This window comes from Leucoraja erinacea, chromosome 30 (assembly GCF_028641065.1).
Source record: "Leucoraja erinacea ecotype New England chromosome 30, Leri_hhj_1, whole genome shotgun sequence".
In the NCBI taxonomy this organism is placed as follows: domain Eukaryota; kingdom Metazoa; phylum Chordata; class Chondrichthyes; order Rajiformes; family Rajidae; genus Leucoraja; species Leucoraja erinaceus.
The window spans coordinates 2,035,890-2,055,733 of NC_073406.1; the positions used below are offsets into that span (position 1 = coordinate 2,035,890).

At 42.7% G+C, this 19,844-nt stretch overlaps 1 protein-coding gene across 1 annotated transcript in view; it reads left to right on the plus strand.

The window, feature by feature from the left end:
- Window positions 1-558: 558 nt before the first annotated feature.
- The window catches only part of LOC129711463 (PR domain zinc finger protein 2-like), a 46,604-nt gene continuing 27,318 nt past the window's right edge, over window positions 559-19,844 (plus strand). Inside the window, exon 1 of the mRNA XM_055659078.1 lies at window positions 559-680. The gene's annotated coding sequence lies outside the window, so the exon portion shown is untranslated. The remainder of the gene's footprint in view (window positions 681-19,844) is intronic.

A 19,844-nucleotide genomic window follows, 5' to 3' on the forward strand; every position in this document is an offset into this window, starting at 1 on the left:
CTAAACTACTAAACTAAACTACTAAACTAAACAAAACTAAGCGACTAAACTATCCAACTAAAGTAGTGAGCTAAGCGATGATGCTGTGTGACTGTGTGTGTGGGTGCGGGGCCGCTCCTCCGGCCGCTAGGGGGCGCTGCTGCCGCCGCCGCCGGTGTCGCTGCCGTCCGTCCGCTCCCCGCCTGTCAGCGCCGCCGCCGCTTTTGTCCGAGTGTCCGAGTCCGGCCGCTGTTGGTGCCGGTGCCGGTGTCGAGGCCGCAGCGCTGCCCGCCCGCGGGGGAGAGGGAGAGACAGGGAGGGAGCCCGACAGCCAGCAGGGGGAGGGGAGAGAGAGCGAGCGCCGAGCCACAGCCGCAGGCCCCGAGGCCCAGCACCAAGCCCCGGCCTCGCGTAGTCTCCCTGCCCGCCCTCTCCTGCCCTCCTGCCCGGCCCGGCTCTCACCCCCCCCCCCCCCCTCCATAATCTTCCCCCCTCTAACCCCCCCTCTCCTCCACTCCTCCCTTTCCTCTTCCTCCTTCCCCCCCCCCCCTCCTCCCTCCCTCCCTCCCCGCAGCCGATCGAGCCGGGCCAGGAGTTGCTGGTGTGGTACAATGGGCAGCAGGACGCCGACATCACAGCCGCTCTAGAGGAGGAGAGGAGCCGCCGTCCGCGCCGAAGGAGCTCGGCCAGAGGCCCCAGAGGTAAGAGGGAGAGACGGGAGGGACGGGTGGGGGACGTAGAGTGGGACAGGGTGGGGGACGTAGGGTGGGACAGGGCTGGGGACGTAGGGTGGGACAGGGTGCGGGGGACGTAGAGTGGGACAGGGCGGGGGGGGCACGGTGGTCTCCCACTCCCCTCCACTCAGGGTCCTCCACAGACAGGGGGGGCAGGGCAACTCCTGGAGTCATTAATTCTCTCCACTCACTCCTCCACAGAGAGAGGGAGAGGGCAGGGGGGGGGGGAGGGGGGGCAACTCCTGGATTCATTAATACATGATATATACTTATATATTAGGGTCTGGACCCGAAACAACACCCATTCCTAAGTAGACAAAAGTGTTGGAGAAACTCAGCGGGTGCAGCAGCATCTATGGAGCGAAGGAAATGGCTAACTTTTGCCTATTTCCTTCACTCCATGCAAAGGGTTGAACAATCTCCACTATAGGAAATAGGCAACGTTTCGGGCCGAAACCCGAAGGGTTTCGGCCCGAAACGTTGCCTATTTCCTTCGCTCCATAAATGCTGCTGCACCCGCTGAGATTCTCCAGCATTTTTGTCTACCTTCGATTTTCCAGCATCTGCAGTTCCTTCTTAAAACACAACACCCATTCCTTCTTCCCCCCCAGAGATGCCGCCCGTCCCGCTGAGTTACTCCAGCATTTAGTGTGTGTATTTCCATCCGTGTTTGAGTTGCCAAAGTGTGCTGCAGGACTGCTTGCAAAGACCCACTGGAATGTCAGCTGGAGGAATACACTTGGGTGACCTTCCACAACACAGCGGTGTGGTGGAGGAGCATTAAAAAAAAAATGTCCTAGACATCTTTCATTTAAAGCTGCAGTAGGTGGAGGGGTGGGGAGACAGAGGGAAAGAAAAAAAAACAGACGTGGCCTTTTCGAGGCAGCTTGCGAGCTAAATACGTTTTTCCTTTCCTGATTCGGACTGTGAAGTAAATGTTTCCTTCTGCGAAGATGGCTCTTTTCTGCGTAGGGGGACGCTGAAAGTGTAGAATTGTGTTTGGAAACTCATGTTGTGCAAGAAGTTACTGATGTCAGAGGGCCCCGCAAAATGGATGCAGCTGCATCATAATTCAATGATTGAGTTGATTGTTCCGATTATTTTACACCCGAGTCGAATGTTACTTCGTCTTTTGTTTTAATCTCAGATTTGTAAAACACTCTGCAGGAGTAAGAGCACGTGAAGTGTTCTTTGAAAAGATTTAATAAATGTACAACTGTCCTGAACAAAATGGCTTTTATTCTTCCTCTTAATACTGTACTTTATATGTTTCCACTAAATCGTGCCCCTTCAGTGAATGATTTCCACGTTGGGTGTCTTGGGAAGCGTTTGACAGAAAACTACCTTAAGTTACTTTTAAAACTATTTTAACACTCATTACCTAAATGTTTGCTAGCTTACTCTCAGTAACTGCTTTTCAGATTAAATTGTTGACTTCGACAAAATAAATAAAGCCAAAAATAAGATTTAAATTTTGCGATGGGAAGAGATAAAAAACATGTTGTGCTCTACTAGGAGTTGACCAGAATATAAAATGAATTTCCATGAATAAATTTCAAGATTTGTTAAAACTTCTGTGAGATGCATTTGTAGTATGTTACAATGTAACTCTATCCTTGTATAAATTACACTTCCATACTGAACACTTTAACATTTTATGGCATTTCATGGTAATATACTTGGCTACCAAATCTTCTTTAACTATAATGAATAGCCGAGAATGCAAATCAAATCGGGCTTCTGGCCTACGAAGGAGTTGTTACGGGAGGGTTTTGTTTCGAAGTACGGGTTTTGTCACCAGACATTTGGAAAATCATTTAAGCAATGGTAAAATAAATTGTAATGTCACTTAAGTTTAAAATTTGCACCTGACAGACTATGGATTTGCTGTGTGTGTTCTTCACCAGGAAGTAAGACTTGTACAAAGAAAAATGGCTGCATAGAGATTCCAGTTCTAAGTAATTCTTGATAAATGCTTAACTGGTTTGCCAAGGACTATTGTGCTGAGATCTGCATTTCTGTAGATGGCCTATATAAAAAGCATCAGCTTGTAATAAATACCAAGGCCATTTCTGTCACTCATTGAGTGTGCAGTAAATTAAAGCTGCTCTACAAATCGGGATTCTTTTCAAATATGTTTTAATGTGCTAGCTGATAAGGAATATTTGCCGCTTTTCACATACAGGAATTGCGTGCAACATTTCTCGGTATGTTTAGATCTCGATGCTGGAGTAGAATTCTTGAGCTCCTACTGACCCCCATTTGATGCCCTCCTCCCCACATTCCCACTCCTGATGATAAGTATTTCAGTACAGACAAAAATGCTGGAGAAACTCAGCGAGTGAGGCAGTATCTATGGAGCGAAGGAAATAGGTGACGTTTTCGGGTCAAGACTCTTCTTCAGACTGATGTGGTAGTGGTGGGGCCGGGAAGCTTCTTCAGACTGATGTGGAAGTGGGTGGGGTGGGGGGAGATGCTTCTTCTTGCCCCCACCGCCAGATCAGTCTGAAGAAGGGTCTTGACCCGAAACGTCACCTATTTCCTTCGCTCCATAGATGCTGCCTCAGTTGCTGAGTTTCTCCAGCATTTTTGTCCACTTTTGATTTTCCAGCATCTGCAGTTCCTTCTTAAACAAGTATGTCAATATAAGTGAGCAAGGATTCTTGCTAACATTTCTCCTCCCTAGCCTAAGGGGAAAGAGGCCATTTGTGGAACTACTACTGCAGCTAATATCGTTCAACCGTGCAGAATTCTAGATCCTTGATGCTGCTCCTGAGTTTTACAGGTAGTGTACCTGACGTACTGATTTTCCTGTCAAAATGGTATAGATTTGTTTTTTTTTTTTTTTAAAGCAGCACCATGCCACAAAAAAATGAATAGAATGTGGTTCCTAAATGGAACACATTAAATGTTTTGTGAAAATAGAATTTTAGTGAATCAAATTCAAATCTTTTACCCTCTGAACTCGGGTGACTGCATTTGTAATCCTGAGATTTGAAATTGTTGATATCAATTTGTCATTTTGCGACAAGCGGTGAGTTAATAGTTGATTGTGGTCACAAGGCCATCCCAAGTCCTTTGGGTCCAACAAAGTGTTAAGGTGAGCAAGTTATTTACACATTTGTAGCCGAGATTTGTGCACTCCGCAAAACAGAGCAAATAGACTGAGGCAACTGCCCAGTCACTATTCTTGAAAACTAAGCAGATTGTTAAATATTGGTGAACTTTCTGGAGTTTAAATCATGGCGTGGGGGTCTTTTAATGTGCATTGAGAAGCAATTAAGCTCCACCTGGAATCTCTCCGCAGGTCAACACCTGCTCACTGTGGCATTGGTGGGCTAGCTGCGAATGTGTGTTCAAGTCCTGAGTTGCTCAAAGCTTTTAGTTTAGTTTTAGTTTGGTTTAGAGATACAACGTAGAAACAGGCTTTTCGCCCCACCGAGTCCACGCCGACCAATGATCCCCACACACTAGCACTATTCTAGACCGGGGACAATTTACAATGATACCAAGCCAATTAGCCTACAAACCTGTACACCTTTGGAATGTGGGAGGTGACCGGAAGCCCCCATGCAGGTCACTGGGAGAACGCACAAACGTCGTACAGACAGCACCAGTAGTCGGGATGGAACCCGGGTCTCTGGTGCTGTCAGGCAGCAACTCTACCACTGCACCACCGTGCCGCACCAAGTGACTATATCATAATTAGTATCTTGTTGACAATTAGTGTTTTCCCCCCATTGGACGTGCAAAATGCTCACATTGTTCATTGTTGCTGGGACATGGATCTGAAGCATGGAATAATGGCAGTAGCCAATTTTGAATAAGTTCCAGAACACCACATCAGTGAGGTTCCCCAGGAACTCCATGGGCCTGGTACCTTTTCAAATCTTTGGGAAACCTGAACGTACTTAACATTTGATCATATTTGAAGTGTTATCACTGTTAGTTGGACAAACATGGTGGCCCGTATTATATATAGAAAGGCCCTCAAGCAGCACCACGATAATGATGACAATTAGGCTATTTTTGGTACAGTTGAAAGGGAAGAAGTGGGAAAAATATAGGGTTAACTCCTTGACAGTTTAGTGGAATGAGCAGTTGTAACACCTGATCTGGCAGACAGTTTAAATTTAACACTTAGTCAACCATGCTGTACCACTAACAATACTGCTCTGAAGTGTCAGGCTGGGTTGTGTTCAAATTGTTTGTTTTGGCTTGATTCTGCAACATTCTGACTCAAATGACCACGATGTGCATAGGAACACGAGCAGGCCTCAACATTTATCCTCCATACCAACAGACTCTAGTGTGCTTGCCCTGAAGCCAAGGTTGATATTCCACATCGGAGACAATAAAGCATATGTGCTTCTGCAGGAGCAATAGAAATTGGACTGGAGGGATGAACAATATCAGTCTGAAGAAGGGTCCTAACCCAAAACATCACCAGAGATGCTGCCTGGCCCACTGATTTACTCCAGCACTTTGTGTCTCTTTTTGTAAACCAGCATCTGCAGTTCCTTGGTTCTATTGGGTTATTGGTTGAAAATTATTGACATTGAAAATTATTGGTCGGTAGATTATCACCAGTTGTGTTTTATTTGGGATTGTACTAGGAAGTTCCATAAAGTTGGGGAAATGTGTTGAATTGCAGATTTGAAATTTCATACACATTTTAAAATACCTTCTGAATTTCCTGCTGGCAGATTCTTTTTTCCCCTCCCTCTACAATCTCAAATTAAACGGAATATTTTGTTTCACATCTGGAAATTCTCATTTTTAATTTTGTCCTTTTAAAACATGAAACCAAAATGTTGTCATGGGTCCATCAGCCTATTTAACTGATAATAGACAATAGGTGCAGGTGTAGGCCATTCGGCTCTTCGAGCCAGCACCGCCATATAATGTGATCATGGCTGATCATCCCCAATCAGTACCCCGTTCCTGCCTTCTCCCCATATCCTCTGACTCCGCTATCTTTAAGAGCCCTATCTAGCTCACTCTTAAAAGTATCCAGAGATCCGGCCTCCACCGCTCTCTGAGGCAAAGAATTCCACAGACTCACAACTCACTGTGAGAAAAAGTGTTTCCTCGTCTCCGTTCTAAATGACTTACCCCTTATTCTTAAACTGTGGCCCCTGGTTCAGGACTCTCCCAACATCAGGAACATGTTTCCTGCCTCTAGCGAGTCCAAACCCTTAACGATCTTATATGTTTCAATAAGATCCCCTCTCATCCTTCTAAACTCCAGAGTGTACAAGCCCAGCCGCTCCATTCTCTCAGCGTATGACAGTCCCACCATCTCAGGAATTAACCTTGTAAACCTACGCTGCACTCCCTCAATAGCAATAATGTCCTTCCTCAAATTAGGGGACCAAAACTGCACACAATACTCCAGGTGTGGTCTCACTATGGCTCTGTACAACTGCAGAAGGACCTCTTTGCTCCTATACTCGACTCCTCTTGTTATAAAGGCCAACTGATGGGTTATTAGTTCTCTTTCTATTGTTCTGTCCTACCAGCATTTCTGAATAATTTTCAATCTTGTACACTTATTATTACAGAATGATGTTGACTGCCCTAATTTATGCCAAGTTACATTTACACTTATTGCTTGCCGACTGACTGGTTAAGTAATACCTTCAATTTTTTTCTGTTCTTTTATGTTTTTAGTCTTAAGCTGCCAAGACCCTTGACTCTGGAATCCCCACTCCCCCTCCCCAGTTCCGTATCGTTTCTCATCATGTGAACTGAGGTACAGTGAAAAGATTTTTGTTGCGTGCTAACCAGTCAGCAGAAAGACTATATGTGATTACAATCGTGCCGTCCATAGTGTACAGATACACTATAAGGGAATAATGTTTAGTGCAAGACAAAGTCCGATTAAAGAAGTTTATTTTCACCTGTTCCTCTGATGTTGCTATTTTATGCTATTTTGAAAGTTACCTTTTCATCTAAGCTGACCTGGCACTTGAGCAAAAAAAAAAAAATGAAAAAGTTGGTGAACATTTTGTTTTGATGACACTCTGAAGTAAGGATTGGAATGCTTTGCTGTGTTAAAAGGTTCCGCATCAAAGGACGTTGGTGAGCGTTTTTCAGTAACTGCTGATACATAGCCGGCCAAACTGCCAAGGACACCTAATTTCTGGCTTTTGTATTCCTTAAATTCTGTAAACATTGCCATGGAGATGATGTGCAGCACAGTGTGTTCAATGAAGTAATAGCTAATGTATTGAACAGTAGATTGTTACTTTTTAAATACTGCACTGATTTTGCGTGGGCAAATTCCACAAAGTTTGCAAGTCAATGATTCAGACGGTCAAAGCTGTGATAACAAAATTACAGCTGATTAGGCAGGCGGGAGTTGTATCAATAAATAATTATCCGATCCCTAAGTGGTAATTGAATTGAGTTTTTATGTAAAGGTTAATAAAATAGCTTTGTTTAAAAAAAAAATTAGAGCAGTATAGTGATATATTCCGTTGTCTGTTGTGATTTGTAACTTGGTACCATTACTACCTGTTGTACAGTTAGTTGTCCTACTCTGAGGAATTGGTCAATGCTGATCAAAATGTTAGGATGTTGTCTTAAGAACTTTTCATTCTCCTTGCCCACCCTCTATCCAAAACGATCAACAAAGGAAATGGAGATGCTGGAATCGACTAAAGGAACTCAGCAGGTTGAGCAGCATCTGTAGAGCAAAATGGACAGTTGATGTTTCAAGCTGGGACCCTTCCTCAGGCTAATGAAGTATTGGGGCAATGGCTGGTAGAAAGAGATGAGTCAAGTGTTCCAGCCCTGACCTGAAACGTTGACAAACCCAAAATGCTGGAGTAACTTAGCGGAACAGGCAGCATCTCTGGAGAGAAGGAATGGGTGACGTTTCGGGTCGAGACCCTTCCTCCGACTGATCTATTTTCCTGAATATCTATTTCCTTCCACAGATGCTGCTTGACCTGCTGTGTTCTTTCAACAGATTGTTTATTGTTAGTCTTACTTCTCAGAGGCTGATATGCTGGTAGCTCGTTCAATAACACGCGTAGTTGGTCAATTATTGATTTTGCCGAGCCCAGAGTTACATATAAGCTGGCAAAAGTTTTTTTTTTTTTTAACAGTCAGTATGGAACACATTTTGGTTGTGAATTTGCGGATGTGGGAGAGGGGCAAGGACATTTCTCAAAATGTTGTATTTGTTAAATATTGATGAAGGGGAGAGTAAGTTTCGTGAAAATCTTACCGTTGTCCTCGTAGAATACGTTGCTTATTGCAAATTACAATTGTAAATTATCTTCACAAAATTTGAATGTTCAAATTTGCTTGGTTGTCTGAATTTTAATAGAGTCCCAACACCTAGTAAAACAATATACTTCACGAATACAAAATTAATTGTATATATGCATAAATCTTGAATACACTCATTCACAAAAAGATTACGTGCTGGGGGCCCCCCCCCCCCCCCCACCCCCCCACCAAAAATCTGTGTGAAGAGGGCCCTGAGCCAAAACAGCACCTAAACGTTCTCCAGAGATGATGCCCGACCCAGCACTTTTTATGGCTTTGTTTGAAGCTTGAGTATGTTGGCTTAATTTTCCAAAATTAAGATAATTGTCTTGAAATCAACACATTAGTTGCCTTCTACAAAATTATTACATAGCAGCAGATCTTTTGTGGTATTGTGCATTTATTATTGTTTTCTCCTGACCTCCCATCTTAAACTCTGCAAAACCCATACACGCATCTGCTGCTCAAACCATAAACTGCACCATCGGATTTTTCCATTGTTACAAATTTCACCGTTGGTCATTGCATTTTTGGTCACCAGTGCCTTGTACGGTGCTTGAGCTCAAATTCCTCTCATTGCAAGACCCCTCCCAAACAAGGGTAATTGTGTATCCATTTTCTTGTGCCCACCATTGGGTCCATGCCTTCAGTTGCCTTGGTTCTTGGCTCAAATTCCCCTTCCTCTGGCTCGCCATCTTCTCGAATAAATGGCTATCTCTCCTTCGTTAGCTCCCATTTTTGTTCAATGATATCCCTCTATTAAAACTGCCATGTAAGTTCCAATTGTTCTTGTTAGAATATGGGTGTTATCAATTAATTGTCACAGGATGCATGGACCATACTTTTAATATGACAGTAGTTAAAAAGTTTTGAGAAATGTTGCTGCCATCTCGCAGAGGGTGACTTTACACATGCACAGCCTTTCTGATTTCCTGAGCAACATTTATCAGCCTGCTCCAGGGTGATCTTGGCATTTGGCTTGGAGGTCATAAAATCAGCAGACCAACAAGCCCCAAGTCTGAGTCTACCTTCAAATATTTCATTTCCTTTTATGTCGTATAGTGTGTTGGCAACTAAAGTACAACATCTGGCCAGATAGCAAGGCTGACATAGAAGGGGAGACACTGAGCTCAAGGTATGAAGCTAGGAAACTGGGTCAGCTGGTGGACCCGACTTTTACTGTAATTGGAGAGTATGCATGCAAAGTTGAAAGGTGAGTTTCTTGGGAACTTTTGTTTCTGGCAAACAATTAAAGGCGTTAGGTTTTGGGCCGAAACCCTAGGGTTTCGGCCCGAAACGTTGCCTATCTCCTTTGCTCCATAGATGCTGCATCGAAGGTAGACAAAAGTGCTGGAGAAACTCAGCGGGTGCAGCAGCATCTATATGGAGCGAAGGAAATAGGCAACGTTTCCTTCGCCCCATGCAAAGAGTTGAACAATCTCCACTATAGGAAATAGGTAACGTTTCGGGCCGAAACGTTGCCTATCTTCTTCGCTCCATAGATGCTGCTGCACCCGCTGAGTGTCTCCAGCTTTTTGTGTACCTTCGATTTTCCAGCATCTGCAGTTCCTTCTTAAACAATTAAAGGCGTTAAACTGGTGTGGATTTATATATACTTTTTTAATAAGACCTGTTGGTTAGCAGGGCCCAGTCAACATCCTTGGAAAGACTTAACAAGCCATTTATACAAATTTTACTGTGAAACTTGCTATTGGCAGGGAGGGAAAGTGCAGCTGTTTTTGATAGGGTTTAGCTGTAGGGCTCAGTAGAAAGTTGGATGAACGCACCCCAGTCTGGATTTAATAAACATAGTTGAAGTAGAGCAACTTTCTTATCAAGAATGCAAGAAATAAAAGTTTTTTTTTAATTTTGTACAATATATGTGAAAAGTGTAGGAAAGAACTGCAGATGCTGGTTTAAATCGAAGACAGACACAAAATGCTGGAGTAACTCGGCGGGGCAGGCATAATCTCTGGAGAGCAGGAATGGGTGATGTTTCGGTTCGAGACCCTTCTTCAGACTTAAGGATCTCGACCCGAAACGTCACCCATTCCTTCTCTCCAGAGATGCTGCCTGTCCCGCTAAGTTACTCCAGCATTTTGTGTCTATTTAATAAATGAAATGGCTTGGCTGTTGGAAGCACATCCATGCTTCATCACCAAGGAAAGCCTACCTTAATGCCCCTGTCCCACTTAGGAAACCTGAACGGAAACCTCTGGAGACTTTGTGCCCTACCCAAGGTTTCTGTGCGGTTCCCGGAGGTTTTTGTCAGTCTCCCTACCTGCTTCCACTACCAGCAACCTCTGGCAACCACCTGCAACCTCCGGGAACCGCACGGAAACCTTGGGTAGGGCACAAAGTCTCCAGAGGTTTCCGTTCAGGTTTCCTAAGTGGGACAGGGTTACTCCAAATAAAATAAATTTACAGCCACTGTGAGAAGGTATTGGATCTCTGTCCTGGACATGGAAACAGCCGTCTGGAGACACTGGTTGAAGTCAAATCACCATGTACAGAATATATTGCTTTTTGATCAAATGCACTGATTCAACGTGCCTCAGCCTAGTACCTCAACCATTGTGTGAAAACCCATTTTGCAACTAAATAAAATTTATACAGATATATTTTCTTATATCATGTATTTTACAGCAACATTGAGAAGAGCAGTGTTAATTTCAGTTGGTGTACTGGTACTGATCAATGTGTTTGCCAGGACAATTCTTCAGTCCTCCTGCAGCTACTCAAAGCACCAGTGTCTAATGACATGTGAATCATATTAAACTTAAGATAATTAGAATGGAAGCAGAAACCTCTGATTTAGAACTTTTTTCAACAAAAAAAAATACAGTCAAAGTTTTAATGGGACCTTTTCCTGTCTGTCTTTCAGTTCATGTTTATAACAAATGATTTGTCATTTTGGAAATTTGGAATAGCAGAAAATGCTGGTTGAATCTGCCAACATTATTCTTCAATGCTGTGCGAGAAGGTGGCTTTGTCTCAAGATTTTTTGCACAATCTCATCCCCTTGCCAATATGAAGACGTGCACATGGATGGGCGGTGAAGAGGGACAAAGAAGAGAACAGTGTCTTGGTAGTTCCCTGGGTTACTGGTTGAATGCATGCCATCTGGTATAAGGAGATGTGAACTTGGAGTTTGGTGAATCCAGTGAAAGTGAAAGCAGAACAAACATTTCACACAATGTTATGAAATTTAGGAGCACAGGATAGAACCAGTTGAAGAAGATCTTTGATGCATTTTGCTTAGTTTCAAGGCACAGAAGACTGGATTTAATGTGGGTAAATAGAAATAGTATAGGTGGGTGACATGGATGAGGTAGGCCGAGAGGGGGGAGAACAGTGCCGGTGGCAAGAGAATGCAGGTGGAGTTGACGGGACTGTGAAGAATAATCAAATTTGTTTTATGACCATAAGACGTAGAAAAGCAGAAATTATTTGACCCAGCGATGATGGGCATGGATGTGGTGGCTGAAGGGCCAGTTTCCTGTGTAATTCTATGAGCATAAAAGTAATTGACTAGAAATAGACCATAGTCATACAGCATGGAAACAGGCCCCTTCAGCATAACTTGCCCACGCCGACCAAGATGCCTCACCAACACTAATCCTACCTGCGAGCATCTAAACCTTTCCTGTCCATGTACCAGTCCAAATGTCTTTTCAATGTTGTTATAAGGTGTGTAGCAGAGTCAGTAAAGTCTACACACGTTACACAATAGAGATTTGGAGCCATGTTGCTGTAAATGTGCTTCATATTGACAGTAGTGTGTAATCCTTGGCACACCCAGCAAAGTACTTAACAATTTTTAAACAACCGAATGCTATAATGGTGCGTCTGTATATCCCTGTCTGGCTCGAGGGTATGAATGCATACATTGAAACGAATTTGGAAAGTGTTAGAGTGGAATAAAGTAGTCTTAAAGAGTGGAGCTTTGTTTATGTAAGTCATAGTTTTAAAGAATTGAAATGAAAGAGGGAACCCAGGGAACGTTTCTGAACCAAATCAGATGGTGGGGGGATGGGTAGTGGAGAAAAAAAGAGAGATTACTGCTGGGGGGGTTTTAAAAGAAACTTCAAGCTCACATGTGGGGAGATATGTATCCAAGTATTTTTTAAAAGGGCCAGTTTATCAAAAGGACCAGTTTTTATTTTTAGTAAAAAGGAGAAGCAAAGGTATTGTTCTCTCCTTTATATTGTTCAGCTGGTTTTTCAGATGCGATATTCTTGTTCCACTCGAATGTAAAAAAATATATCTTCACTTTGGTAATCCGAGACCAAGTTATTGACACCATAAAATGCAAGAGAAAATGTCTTTACTCAGTGATGTAAATGTGGAACCTGTACCTAGCAGAATACTTTCGGCAGTTAAGGTCGCCCCTGAGCCTTCTGTGCACCAGGGGGAAAATGTCCCAGTGTCTCCTTATAACTCAAGACCTTGTCCTGATGAATATTCTCTGCACCTTAATGACATCTGTCCTATGGCTAAGTGACCAGAATCATGCACAGTGGTCCAAATATACTTTCACGAATACCTTGTCCAACTGTAGCATGAGCTTCCAACTCCTGTACTCCATAACCTTGCTGACGAAGCAAGCTTGTCACATCCCCTGTCTAGCTGTATCGCCACTTTCCAGGTGCTGTGTACCTGTACTCCCAGGTCTTTCAGTTCGACAACCCTCTTCAGAGCAACTGCAGCTCCAACATAACATCTCAGATTCTAAGCTCAATGTCCTTACCGATAAATGTCAGTGAAGCAAATGCCTTGTACAACTAGTAGTACATGGAGTACCGTATTCAGTTTTGGTCACCCTGCTATTGAAAAATTACAAAGGACATAGATGGGATGAATCACTTTTTCCCCAGGCAAGGCAAATAAAGAACTTGAGGGCATAGATGTAAGGAGAGACAGATCTCACACAGAGGAAGATGGGTCAATGCAATGAGCTGCCAGATGAAGTGGTCAAGGCAAACACAAGAAAATCAAAAAAGACATGGATAGGCAAGGTTTTAAGGGACACAAAAAAACTGGAGAAACTCAGTGGGTGCAGCAGCATCTATGGAGCAAAGGAAATAGGCAACGTTTCGGGCCAAAACCCTTCTTCAGACCTTCGATTCTCTTCGATTCTCCAGCATCTGCAGTTCCTTCTTAAACAAGTTTTTAAGGGATATTGGTCAAACGTAGGAAAATTAGCTCCCAGGCATTTGGTTGGCATGGGCGAGTTGGGCTGAAGGGCCTGTTTCCATGCTTTATAACTAAGGGTCTGCGTGCTTTCACTAATTAAATCTATTTCTGCCAGGTATGTGACCTGGGAACATTTGCTCTAACCTTGCTTCTGGTTGGCACATGCATCTTTCTATTAATTAGTTGCCTAATTAATTCCACCATCAGCCATGAATTTTTAACCAGTTGGAGAATGAAAGTCAACTGAGGTCATGCTGACCTTTTGAGGATCAGTGTCACTATATCAGTTGTGATCACTGCAGTTGAACAGTTATTTAATGCATGTGAAAAAAACGAGTAATTTGTATTTTCCATGCATCAAACTTATGGCCCTACTTAATTTCTTTATAGAACCCCATAAAGTAGATTTTCATCATTGCTTGGACAATGATGAAGCACCTGTGTGTTTTGGAACAACAGTTTTTCACTCCCGACTACTCACAAGCAGTAACATTTAAAATCTGCCTCCTGTTTTGCCAAGTCCACAGTTATGTCTTGTAGCCTGTAGAAATATAAAATTAGTTGGTCTCATTTTCAAAACAGCAGTAGTATACAATTAATTAAGATTCTCAATCTAAAGTACTAAATGCTCATATATTGTGGAATATGTAACATATTTGGATGTGGTTCAGCTTTATTTTTCAACGTGAATATTCAAAGTTTCAAGCCTTTGACACCATTGGCACTCTTGTCTGTCGTCCATATTGTAGCCTTTGCTGCTTTTGGTAACAAGATGACTTACACAATAAATAGCCTGGAGACTGTAGTAGAACAGGGAGACCTGGAGTGTGTTGTAGAGCAGAGAGATCTGAAGGTTACGGGTATTTTGTTTCCTAAAATTGGCAATCCAGGTGGTCAGAATGGTGAAGAAGTTGCCGAGCACGCTGGCTTTCATCAGTCAGGTCACAGTACAGGAGTCGCAACTTTATGTTGCAAATAACAAAAGTTGTTGGTGAGACCACAGAGAGAATTGTTGGGTGTTGTTCTGGTTCCCCGGTTATAAGAAATAAGTCATTAAATTGGAAAAGGGTGTAGAAAGGATTCATGATGAAGTTGCCAGAACTGGAGGGCTTGAGTTATAAGAGATGCTGGATAGACAGGGACTTTCCTTCTTGGAGCATGGTCAGGTGAGAGTGATGTATCATGAGGGACACGGATAAAGATGATGGCTGCCATCTTTTTCTTTCGGTAGGGGAATCTAAAACTAGAGGGCATAGATTTAGGGTAAGATGAGAAAAATTTTAAAGGGACATTAAATCTTCCCCCCCCCCCCCCTCACAACCTCTGGTTCTCGATTCCCCTTATTTGGGGGCAAAGGACTGTGCGTTTACACGATTTATTCCTCTTGGGATCTTGTACACCTCTATAAGATCACCCCTCATCTTCCTGTGCACCTAGGAATAAAGTCCTAGCCTGCTCAACCACTCCCTGAAGCTCAGGCCCTCGAGCCCTGGCAACATCCTCATTAATCTTCTCTGCACCCGTACCAGCTTGACGACAACATCTTTCCTATAACATGGTGACCAAAACTGAACACAATGCTCTAAATGTAGCTTCAACAATGTATTGTATAACTGCAACATGACCTCCCAACGTCAATACTCACTAATAGGTTGACATACTTAGTTTACTGAATCAGACACAGCCCATAAATCTAAAGGCAGTGATTCACTTGTCCGCTGCAGGCTGTATTGTTAATTCTTTCTCAAAGAATAAAAGGAAATTGCATGATCTGGTAAATTCAGAACAAAAAACACAATATGCTATAAATACTAAAGTTAAACATCACCACTAATGACGGCAATAGCATTTCAAATCAGTGACCTTTGATCAGAACCTTTTCAAGAGTTCAGGGACCTGAATTATTAACTGTTTCTCCCCACAAGTCGCTGCCTGACTTTGCAATTTTCAATACTTTTGTTACGTCTTTTGTTTCTTTTTGATTTTCAGCGCTTGTTTTTCTATTAATGTTCTTAGCGACCTGTAAAAATATACTGAAAAATCTGTGCTGTGAAATTCTCATTTTAATAATGTACTAATCCATACTGACTGCTTTGTAAACTAATTTTGTGTATTATAATTCCATTTCATAATGTATTTTAAACCGTTATGGCTATTAATTTTCATTTTTGTGTCAGTCTCTATAATGTTAACATTAAATGTCTTTTTTTCATTGGCATGCTATATAATGTTTAAACTGGAGTCTCACAGCAGCAGTTATCTGAAATGAGGAACTTCTCACTGAAGGGGAGTTAACTTGAAAGTCAACAGTGGTTCATATGGTTTTGCTGATGACAGCTGAATCTGGCTCTAAGTAGCAGTCTAGAAGTTGGCCACTGTTGTATTTTTCGGAGATGGAACGAACACTTCTCCATCACACTAGGACTTGTTCTTCCCGATTATATTAGAACAATCAAATACTGTTTACCATGTTATAAAGTTGCATTTTACCAATTGGAACTTTCTAAAACTTCACATTATCCAGTAGATTGCATGCATAGATTGATCTGCTCTTTTTTTTTAATTCTCTGTCCCCAATTTATTTTCCTGCTGCCACTTCCTGTAGGACAGTAACCAGCTAAAACCTTCTGCTGCCTTCGTAACCGTTGAGGTTTTAACTAATACACTGAATATCAATATGGTTTTTAAACCAGTTCTCCCTGCGATTTTCAGCAGGAATCCTGGCACAGTTAATTGAAATGTTACCTGTTTTTAGTCTGACTAAACATCTGTTCCATTTCCCTCCATAGAAGCTGACTGACCTGCAGATTTGCGTTTAGTTCGTCAAAACATCATCTGTTAATTTCCCTCTAGGTGCTGACAGACCTGCAGGATGAAATCAGTGAAACTAGGAACTGGTTGTCAAAGCAATCTCTGTGGAAGGGGCTTTCCATAGGCACTTGCACTGCCCTGAGTCACTGTCAGCTGGGAGACAGCTTCCTGCTAGAAAGTCACATCTGCTACCTGTTGTGGTGGAAGGAGAGGGCGGGGTAGACCTGTCAGGATATTTGGCTGCTTGTCGAACTACGGTGTTGAACTAGCAGTGTCGGGTTTCAGACAACTCCCATCAGAGTTCCTTATTCCTCAAAAGTACCCATAATCTCTGTTGTTCACCCTGTCTAACTGATGGTTTCTAACATTGGAATAGCATCTTTATTGTTATATTGTTTGCCTCTATATTTGCGTAGTGCATGCGCCTCGCAGTACTTATAATTATGTCTCCAATATCTTCAAAGACTCTTGCCTGTGAATTATAGAAAGCTTCTTTTCCAGCTTCATTTGGCAACTGCTCTGCCCAAGACAGTGAGAAATTGCAGGGGGTCGTGAATACGCCCCATCCATTGTGCAAACCAGCCTCCTTCCCCCCTCCCTTCATCCCCCACCCCATCCACTCCATCTATACCACATTGCAAAAACAAGGACTGCTCACATCCCAGTCATTCCCTCTTCTCATCTCCTTTTGGACAAAAATACAAAACTTTGATTCAGATTCAGGAACTGATTTGTTCCTGAAAGGCCTGACAGATTTCATAAACTACGGGTATAGTACGGGTACGGGTACGGGATGTCCCAACCTGTGCATTGTGGCCCCTGCAGTTTCTTTCACCTGCGCTTTGTAACTATAGCACGATAACATTGCAATGCTATATTCTGCATTCTGGTATTTCTTGCACTCCCTGTGTACTTGTGTAACGGCTTGTTTCTAAATCGGGTATAATGAGCAGTTTTCAGTTTATTTCGGTATACGTGGCAATAGTATACGGGTAAGGGAGAGATAATGGGCAGATGGAACCAAGCAGTGTAGGGTTGGAGTTTAGTTAACTGGGTGATGGGGAGGAATATACAGGGAGAGAGAACCTGGGTGGACTGTTGTGAAACTGGGGTAGGAACCTGGGGGGGGGTACCTGAAATTGGAAAAGGAGCAGGTTTACATTCGAATCGATCTGGCATCACAGCTTGCTGGTGACAAGTCTTTGAACTGACTAATTCCTGCATTTTCTGTGTTTAAAAAAATTCCAGCTCCTATTTTCTTGCTCTTGTTCAATGCATATTTTTTATATGTATGACTATTTAAGAGATTTTAAATTAGTTTTTAATAGCCTATAATAATTTAGGATTTGATGCAGCTTTCCACAAAATGGGTGTCATCAGCTTGCAATTACATGGTAACTAATAGAATGAAATTTCACATTGGTCTGTTATCATTGTGAAGCAAAGTTTGCTGCCAAACCGTCCAAGAAAAAATCGACCCATCCATGTTCTTCAGGGATGCTGCCTGATCTGCTGAGTTATTCCAGCATTTTGTCTTTCCTCGGTAAACCAGCATCTGCAGTTCCTTGTTTCTACAACAAAATATTATGCAAGTGATCAAGATGTAATTTTAAAATAATTAAAACTCTAAAAGAATGGATTTAACACATCTCACACTAGCTGTCCAAATCACTGCTGCAACACAATCAGTGCAGCAGCAACTCGCCTTCTATACGTTTCCATAATTAGCAAGGACATAATGGTCCGATCATCCGCTAAATGTTGATGAAGGGATACATTTTGGCCAACACATGATGGAATATCTCTGCTGCCACTCATCATAATAGTTCAAGGCAATCTCTTGTGCCTTGAGGGCCTTGCTTTAATGTCTTGCCTCCAGCAGTGCAGAACTACTTTGATGCACACTGAAATATAAGCCTCAAAATTGTGCTCAGCTTTCTGGAATACAACTGGAGCTCTAAGCTCCTAACACAGAGACTGCACACTCAAATTCAACCATAGTTAATACAAAAGCTGCTGAAGGCCCACTTTAAAGGAAGAAAGAGAAGCAGAGCACTGATGAGGTTTGGGAAGAGCATTTTGGAACTTGACAGCTTGAATTGATGAGGCCTGGCTCCTGCATCACTAATCCAGCTACTCTGAGTGCCAGTCTCCCTTTGGTTTTGTGAATGTGGGGGGGGGCTGCGGTGAAGAACAATGGCCTGGTGTTGGGGGACTGCCGTGAGGGACGATGGGAGAACAAGGGGGGGGGGGGGCACTCTAGTATTAGAATCCTCTGCCCAGGCGATATATCTGTGTATGTTTGTTCATTTGTTCCGGTGATGGAACAGCCGACAACAGTTGCTTGTCTTTTTCTTTTTGTTTTCACTTTTAATTTCAAGCTTTCATGTACCTTGTGTGTTGTGACTGTTGGCAGACCAACTTGAATGAATAATGTTATATCGTTTCATGTCACCTAGTTGCTTTTATTTTCAGTATTTACTTGGCACGAGAAGCTGATGGTCGGTTTTGCTGTGTTTGTTACAGCTGTTGCTGCATAGCAAGGTGCATGTACGTGTCGGCTAGACTGTGTGGGGAAGGTGGTTGGTTGGTCACTTGAGAGGCAAGCATGAGTTGGCTGCTTTGTTTTCTACTCCAGATGACATTGCTGTAAGAATTTCTTTGTTAAATGATTTTGACTGTTTACTGATGCCATCCATATATATCATAAATTATTAAATGATTTTAACTGTTTACTGATGCCATCCATAAGACCAGATCATGAATTCTACAATTTGCTAACTTTCGGACTTGAAGTCCTGGATTATTGGCATAGTGTATTTACCATGATAGTCCCTGGCCATAGAAAGCCTTGTCACATAACAAACATACCATACCAGCCTTGCAGGTAGACAAAAATGCTGGAGAAACAGCGGGTGAGGCAACAACTAGGGAGCGAAAGAAACAGGTGACTTTTCGGGTCGGGACCCTTGAAACGTCACCCCTATTCCTTCGCTCCATAGATGCTGTCTCACCCGCTGAGTTTCTCCAGCATTTTTACCTACCTTCGATTTTTCCAGCATCTGCAGTTCCTCCTTAAACACAGTGTTTTAATGGGTGTCGTTTGTCTCTAGTTAGTGTGGTGTGTAAGAAACTATGCATTTTTCAGACTGTTGTTCACCGCACGTTGTGCATTCCTATTTTCCAAGATCACCAACAAAATTAATAAATCTCAATAATGTTTTGGGAATGTGCTGAAAGTATTCCGTGGCTGTCAGGGTATTGAGTGAACTCAGCTTGAGAACTAATTGCCGCAAGGACTTGGCCAATAACACCCCGATTTAGTGTCAGGCTAGTAATCTTACTAAATCAGATGATGTGGGTCCAGCAACCATAGTGGTTGAATCAATTTCTGGCTGTAAATTATATCAAGGGCAAGCTTGAAAATGACTTTACATCAGTGTATTACAGCATGAGTAAGCTAACTGATAGCATTAACCCACGGTCATTTGATTTGATTATACATGCAAGCATCGATATGACTAAATTATCTCTGGTGGCCATGAAGTCCTGTCTACAACTTGTGACAGGCTGTTGCCTGCTATCTGCCCAAGCACGACAGATGCTCGGAGAATTGTCCACAAACCACAACTGCTGTTGTTAAATGCACAAGTTAAACTCGATTTAACATTTAAAAAAATATGGTTTAAGTATGTGATTTTTAAAGAGATACAGACGCACCTCGCCACGACAGGGTTATGTCCCTCAGTCTCTTACACCAATCAGATTTTTACGCAAGTCAGAATCGCCTTGAAACCGTAGGAGAAGCAATGCTTGTCCCTATACCACCTCCCTCGATTCTGT